We start from the raw sequence: 8,106 nt of genomic DNA on the forward strand, positions 1-8,106 counted from the left end.
ACATTATTTGTGACAAAACATTTCTAAAAGCAGCATCTTTGACCATAAAACATGTTTGTTTTAAAAATAAATATACAAACTGAGGTTGTGTGGCTTTGGTTCTCCCCTCCCCATATTAAGATTAAAACAATGAGAAATCCCAGGGGTTTATGGCTAGTTCACAAAATTACACACAGTAAGAAATCTGGGGACTTCTCTCTCTCTCTCTTGCTTCAGTGACTTGAGCAGCTTGCTTAGCAGTCCTAAAGTGACATGTTGTAAGGGTCAGGGATTTGGAGAGGAGACAGCTGTAGTATTAGGAAACAAGATTACTTATGACTTCATCAGCTTCCCCACCCCCACCTTTGGCCTAGCACAGGTAGCAGAACCAACATATCTGAATGTTTGGTACATATGTTCTACCAGCTATCCACTTTCCCCACTCCCCCCTCCCCACACCAGCTGAGGGAAAGCAGGCAAGAAAGGCTTGCCCATGCTCAGCAGCACTGCAGGTGTCTGACTCTCTGAAAGAGTCCCAATGGTGTGGGCGGGCTGGAAAGAAAAATCCCCAGCGACTTCACCCAGCTTTGCTTGTGGTGGTTACTCACAATGAGGTCATTTTTTTTTTTTCAGCTCTGCATGATAAATGCTACATCTGGGTTTTTGCATATGAGTGAAACTGCAGCTCCAGACTGACTTAGGGAGTTTTCACTGCAGCATAGTTTTGGTGAGTAAACACAGATAAAGAGGAAACTGGGTTAATCCAGTAACTCCTCCATGAAGGGCAGGTGCAGCAAGGATGGCTCAAGATTGAGAACAGAGGAAATGTCTTGTTGACACAGGTGATCTGTGCTAAGTGGCCAGAATCGATGTAATATTAGTTTGAAGAGCAAAGCCCTGTCTTTGAATCTGCTCAGTTCACCCCTCCAGAGCATGTGTGCTTTTTAAACCACCTCCACTTGATCAGTCTTCCTCTGCAGTGTGAGCTCACAGCTGCCTCTTTCATGTTCTTTCAGTAGCTGCATTGCTGCAGTACAGCATGGACCATGCCATGTTAGTATATGAGGATTATTAAAATAAACTGACTCATACTTAGCCTTACTTGGGAAAGATAGTTATCAAGGTTTATTTTTTTATAGTTACTTCTCTTAAACATTGCATCATTACATATCTTCTGTGACTGATATAGAAATCCTAAGGGACTAGTAACTGTTTATTTTCGGGGGAAATTCACATGGTAGTTTGCCACTATTTGTGAAAATATTTGTTTGAGAGTTAACCCACTATATTGCTTAAATTCTAGGTTTTTCTTTGTAACCTAAGTTCTCTCTGAACTTTAACTTTTATTACATCTCTAACATTCTAAGACCCTGACCAAGCAAACCGAGGGTCTGATCCAATGTGGAGGAGGGGAAACATGCATCAGAAAAGCCCATCTGATCAGACTGTGGGTAAAGAGGGCTAACCAGCAGTGTGGAAGCTATTCACAAGTTTGGTATATTGGGACTGAAGTCCTCACTATGCCTACACCTATCAGGAGTGCCAGTGTCTCCTGAGCAACCCATTTTATAGACATGCTGAGGGCTTAACATGATGCCAATAGGCATGCCCAGTCTCCATCTTCTCCAAGATATTCCCAGTGTTGCCAACTCTCATGATTTTTGGTGTTGTTCTTAAAGTCTACGTTAAGAACAATGCCAAAAATCATGAGTTGGCAATACTGTACTCCTTTTGATATGTGAGAAGGTCTGGAAGTAAGGATGCTAGATCGCTACGTGCTTTTCACTGTGTTCTCTACTGGTAGCTCTTCCCCATTCCATATTTCTTTGCCTTGTAGCAGATTACAGGATCAGGCTTCTAAATGTTAAGGCCCTTCAAGGATATGTCTGTGCATAATGTCTGCTTTGATGCGTCTAAGACTGCTCGTTTTACACACTTTTGGAGGAAGTGCATGGGTCATCCAGTAGCAAGTGCTTTCATCAATCACCTATTCTCCTTCCCTCAAATAGGCAATGGAGCATCATGTATAATGAAAAATATGACATTGTTTTCAAATATTATTACATTTTGAAGTTATAAGATGTTCTTCTCCTTTTTCACTTACTGGAGTCAACTTGCCAGGCTGCTATTTACTGCATCAGCAAAATGGATAGGCAAAACTGGTTGAATAAGAAACAACTTGCAAACGCTTTCATAATTGAAAGTTAGAAGTTTTGTTTTCTTGTTTGTGGGTCTCTTGTATTTCAGTTTGCTTATTAATGGGGAAGGTGGTTGGGCATTCTTAGAAATGTCCATAAATTTTAAAATAAAAAAAAATATCAAAAATGATTTCCATGGGGCAAACCTGTGATGCTGTAGCTTTCTCTTTATCATTTTTTTTTCTCAACTAAAGCTTCAGTCATTCAATTGGGTACCAGAAACAACACTGTGCAATACAATTAACCAGTCATATATGCTGAATAATGAATAGATGGGAGAGTTCTTTTGCAACCAAGGGACTAGAATTTGCATCCATAAACTTTGAATGGTTGTATATACATTTTTGAGAAATCAGGATTGATCCATGAGAAATCCACAACCAAGAGAACCCCCCCCTCCCCCCCAACCCCCAGTTATAGTCATAGATCAATTGTATTTCCAGGTCTTGAGACTACTTGGAATGGTGAAACCTGGGAGGAGTTTTGGAATACACTACATCAGCAGACTTGTATGTTATTTACACTGGCAAGATTCTCAGCTGTAGGGAAAACTATTCCAGGAGGTGTTAGTCTGGGCATGGTCAGCATTGGCTCAGAGTTTGTATAAAATGCAGATTCAGGAGATTATTGGGCACAGAAACAGACTTTAAGAATATTATAAATTTTAAAGTATGTAAGAATGTTCAGCCTGTTTGATTACTCAGTCTGCTGAAAACATGTCTCTAGAAAAGAGAAGTTGACTTGTGCCATTGAATGACCAACACACTGTCCCATTTTCCCTGAGGACTGGACCATTAGATAGGAAAGAGCTGTTCACATTAAAAGCACACACTGCCAGGTTTTATGTATAATAAAACCAATAATAAACCTTCACTGAAGCTATGCAGTCTATTTATAGCTGTGGTCATCTCTTCCCCACAATATGATTGTGTGTGTGTTGGTAATTTCACCCAAGCTACTAAGGCACTTAACCTACTACTTTTGCCTCCAGGTCTTTCATATTGAGTTTGGACATGACTCACAGCATCAGTCTCACAAATCATAGAAATCATGAGAACATTTATTTAGTATTACATGTTTCATGATAAGCAGCCTTTCCCCCCAGGGACAAGCCTCTAGCAGTATATCTGGTAGTCCTTAGTCAAGAAAATGTCCCAGTGAAACTAGTGGGGAATTTTGGCTGACTCCTTGGAACTGTTTGACTTCTTGCATACAGGTTATTTCCCTCCTTACTCCTTATATCATAGCACCTTTTAGGTTCAGACGCATCTCCACAAAAAGATCTCTTATAGATTCAAGGAGTGACCTGTCATACCTTCTCTTATGACACTTATTATCCCTGTATTACCCTCATTGGCTAGGGACAGACATTACATAAACTGGTTTAAGTGATCAGAAACTGCTTTAAAACTGTAACAGAACAGAAGTGTTCAGTGCACATAAACCGGTTTGAAAATGGCTGAAACTGGTTTGAGATAAACCTGGTTGAATGTAGTTTCAGACTTAACTGATCTGGGTCAAACCGGTTTAATGCAATGTCTGTCCCAGACCCCTGACTGGTTTAACTTAAATAAGAGTCCCCCAGCATCCTAGATGCTTTGCAGCCCTGGGTGGTGCTCTCTGCTCCACAGCAGGGATGGCCTCGCCCCTCTGCTCCCTGGCTGGAGCTCCAGCAGAGACTACAGGCACAGTTGTATCTGCCTGCCTTCTTCCTGCCTCCCAGTCCACTTCCTGCTCAAGCAGGGATTCCCTCCCCTCCCCTCTCCCACAGCATGGACTGTAACCAGCATGTGCTGTGCTAGCTAATGCTGAGAGGCGTCTGTGCAAGGCAGACAAGACGGTGTCTGCTTAGGGCTTTTTGGACCTAATCAACAGGTAGCTGGTAATGTCCCTCCGTTCCTTCCTTGGAAAAAGCTGTTTAAGAAGAGCTTGAACTAACAGCTTGAGAGAGGCTTTTGTTTTATTTTGATGGGGTGTTAAATGCTGTGTTACTTCCTATGCTACTCCCTGCTCTATAACTAAATTCTGTGTAACTCCCTACTGGCTCTCTTGCTGATCAGGAGCACAAGGGGTGGGGGGGAGAAGTTTCCTCCCTAATCAGTGTTCTGCTGGGCCTGACCATGCCCCCTCACCCCCACCGCCCTCAGCTCAGCACCGTAGAAATGGGGGGAAGGCGACTCTAGTGCCCCTAACTTCTAGCCTGAGCCACTACAGGCATGTGCTTGCATTTCTTCAGTCCATAGAGGGTGTCTGTGCAGTTACAAACCTGTTTAGCTTAGCCAGGTTAGAATAACTTGCAAAGATTGAATCTGTCTGTTCCTAGCCACAGTAGTCTCATGCTTAGAATCCTTGCTGAAAATCACCAGGTTGACCCACTGTGTTCATGTCATGTGATTGTTGATCTCTTACTCCCTATTAAATGCCCTATGAGTTTCTGGAGTAACCAAGAGATCTAGAATTTTGCACTTCTATGAGTTTCCTGTTTTCTTTCTCAAGGGTCTGATCATGCATACTCTTCACAAATTGAGCTATCTATGCTAATGGTTCATTTCATGATGCTAATTTATGTGGGAGTTCCCCATAGAAAGGGCTTGCTGGGTTGGCCCCAAACCTTATACAAATATTTGCCAGCATGTTCCCATAGGTGCTTTCTCATCTGCCCGTACACTAGCCTATTAATGCAGAAATCCCAAGAGTCAAGGATGTTTAGAGAAAACAAACATGAATCTATGGCTTTTGTGATAGCAATGACAAATATGCATCCTTACTGATAGAGCCTGGTACTAAAAGATGACCTTGAGAACAGCTTTTATCATTTAAATAGTCTGCTCAGAAATAAGAGTAGGGAAAATGCCTTAAAATAAATGAGGTTGGAAATCCCCTCCCCTACTGTAAGGTATCTTCTCTTATTTGTGTTCTAGGAGAATAGGTTTATCTCCTATATGTAGATTTAGTTGCTACTCATTTAGGGATTGATCTTGATGGTATATTACCCCCATGGGAACTGAGGGCACTCAACACGCAAGAATCACATGAAATAAAGGTGCCTTTAAGAAGTGACTCATTTGTAGTCTACCATATCTTTCCAAGTTATTGTCCACCTGGGAATAACTCATTCATGAAGAATGCAAACTGATAAATCTTGTGCACTTTCTAAACAGCAGTAATTTAACTGGTATAAAAAATTCTTTCAGAACAGACATCAACATTTTCCACTGAAATGAAGGATTCATACTGTCAAAGTTGTCAGGCCTTTGCTACCTCAGGGAGAATCTTCTACCAGAAACTAAAAACTTTGTTGGAAGTAGAACTCTCAAACCAGACTATGTGGTATCAGAATGGCATTTCTGTTACCTTGTGAAGCTGCCTTTTATAAGAAAAAATGTGTGTAAGAAATATAATGACATTGAAATAAGATGCATTCCTTATAGAAGGTGGTATCCTAGGTTAACTCCTCCCTTTCCCTCACTTTGCACTTCTAAACGGTATCCTGGAAAGTTTACTAAGGTTAAAATAACTAACTTGTCTCTTCGAAAGGAATAAAAGGCACTTAATTGGTCCTTGTTCTCTGCTGTAGTGAAATTCAACAGAAAACCCAAGCTTTCCCATGCAGATATGTTAGATGGAATTCATACTCCACCAAAATGAGACCTTTATACTTCCACCTGCATATTATGGCTCTAATAAACACGTTATCAGCTCATGAAAATGATGGCAAACAGGTGACTGGAGGATTTGATAAGTCAGCAGCAAAGATTAACAGATTTTTCACAGGGAAAAGTGGCAAGAGATTCCCTTATTTAAAACAATTGCAGCATGTGAATTTACTGCACTTAAATCATTACTGGCAATTAGTATGTGTCAGAAAGGTTGCAGCTGGCTCCAATTACAGGTAGGGCGTCTAGAACTTGAACTTAATTGTATGTGTATAGTGAGAGGTTGAGCAGCCGGTGCTAGCATGACAGACTCACAATTCAGAAAGAGGGCAAAATGTTAATCTGGATCTTTATTTTCATTGGGTCTTTTCCTCCTCTCTTGGGAATAAAACACAAGGCAAGGGAAAACAGCCAGGAATTCAGAATGGTGCATCTTGTGGTGCTTTTCTCCTGCTTTTCTTTGAGAGGGAAGTAGCTTCTACCCTTTTGAGGAAGGGAGGATTGTGGCCTAGTAACTGTATGCAATACTACCTCAACTTCTGCCTGTTTTTGGTTTCTCGCTAGCATCAAACCTTTGTCTCTGGGATTGTAGCATAGAAATCAGAGATCCCTTCTCTCTGGCATTTCTTTAGGTCCTGTGTTGTCATTGGCTAGCAGCATGTTTAACTCACCTTAACTCTGTTCAAGGGGCCTATCAGATGCAGATGAGGATGTTTTAATATTCCCATTTTGGATTTCACCAATTTACCTGACTTCTCTTCTGACTAGTGGAGTCCCATCTCTGTGTGCTTGTGAGAGACTTTTGAAGGTCCAGTGGAAGAAAGGGCTTTGTTGCCTAGCATTGCTGCCTTCATCCATATTCCAGTTTTTTAGCTCCCCTTTACTAGTAGAATGTTGCATCCAGCTTGCAGTAGTCTGAGATACTTTGCTGGGGAATGTTTCATTTCCATAAGAAACACCATATTAAGAAGCTGGCATATTATGATTAATGCTTTTTATGTTGTTTCTCATAGCCTTATTGGGTGCATCTGTCCCAGCTGTTAGCCTACTTACCCACTCTCATTTGCATTATCCAAGCACAGAAATGCACACCAATAAAGCTGTTTAGGGGTTGTCCTCAGCACCCACTACACATGTCACTAAGCATGTCAGAGACTGAAGTCTCAAGAGCAGCTGAGGGGGAATGCCCTGGGGGTGGCTTTACTGATACATGCTCAAAACTTGGAAATGCAAGCACGGTAGGGTGGGTGGGTCACGTTTAGGGTAGGGTGGCCATCATAGAGGACATTCTGGTTTTCTGCTACTCTGTCCTCTATTGATCCAAAACCCCATGCCTTTGTCCTCTATTTTTCTCTTGAAGAGAAATATTTCATATTCATAGAGGACGGAGGACAACCGGACTGTCCTCTATGATGGCTGCCCTAGTTTAGGGGCATTCCATTGCTGCTGCAGTGTGTAGATGCTACCGGTGTTATTTTGTGCTCCCCTTAGGTCTGTGTCCCTCAGCTTGTCTCTTGTCTTATGCTTAGATTATAAACTCTCTGCCATGGACTGTTTGGGGGCTGTGGATCTGTAGAACATTGTGCATCAGTGCCTGGTGTCCCTAGGAACTTATCAAATTTTGAAAATGAATGGTAATAATTGCATTATGCCGATGGCCAATCTAGCCTGGCATAAATCCTGGGTTTCAGTGTTTAGCACTGCCAATCACTGACCTCAGAAATGCTGACTTATGAAATGGGAAGCTATAGAAAACTTGAAACATGTTAAAGCAATAAATCTCATGTCATGTAAATCTCACTCCTCCTGCACTGTTATGTTTTTGTATATCAGCTGTGGGCCTTGTGATGGATTTTAAAGGCCAATGTTATTACAGACTGGATTTTCTGACGACTCAGAAGTATGCAAAAAAAAATTAGAGAGATGGAAGCATTTGAGATCTGTACTTGCCTGCCAATTTAGCGTCTAGGATATCTCCAAATATTTTCCTTTCCAAATAAGTTGCTATACTTCCTTTCTAAAGTATTCACACTACCTATTGCTTTTCCTAATATGAGAATGTTATTCAGTTCATTTATTCATCAATAGGATGACCAGAGCGGATACAGCCAGTGGAGGGGAATACAGATGGGATGGGAAGCAGTGGCTCTAAACCAGAGTTGCCACTGACATGCTTCTGATGGTGCATCACAGAGTTACTAGAGCATCCTGGTGATCAGGAGGGTGGATGTGCTGTTGTGCTGTCCATGCCAGTGTCCCCCTGCAAACCCACC

Source organism: Alligator sinensis, unplaced genomic scaffold (genome assembly GCF_000455745.1).
Source record: "Alligator sinensis unplaced genomic scaffold, ASM45574v1 scaffold866_2, whole genome shotgun sequence".
NCBI classification, from domain to species: Eukaryota; Metazoa; Chordata; order Crocodylia; family Alligatoridae; genus Alligator; species Alligator sinensis.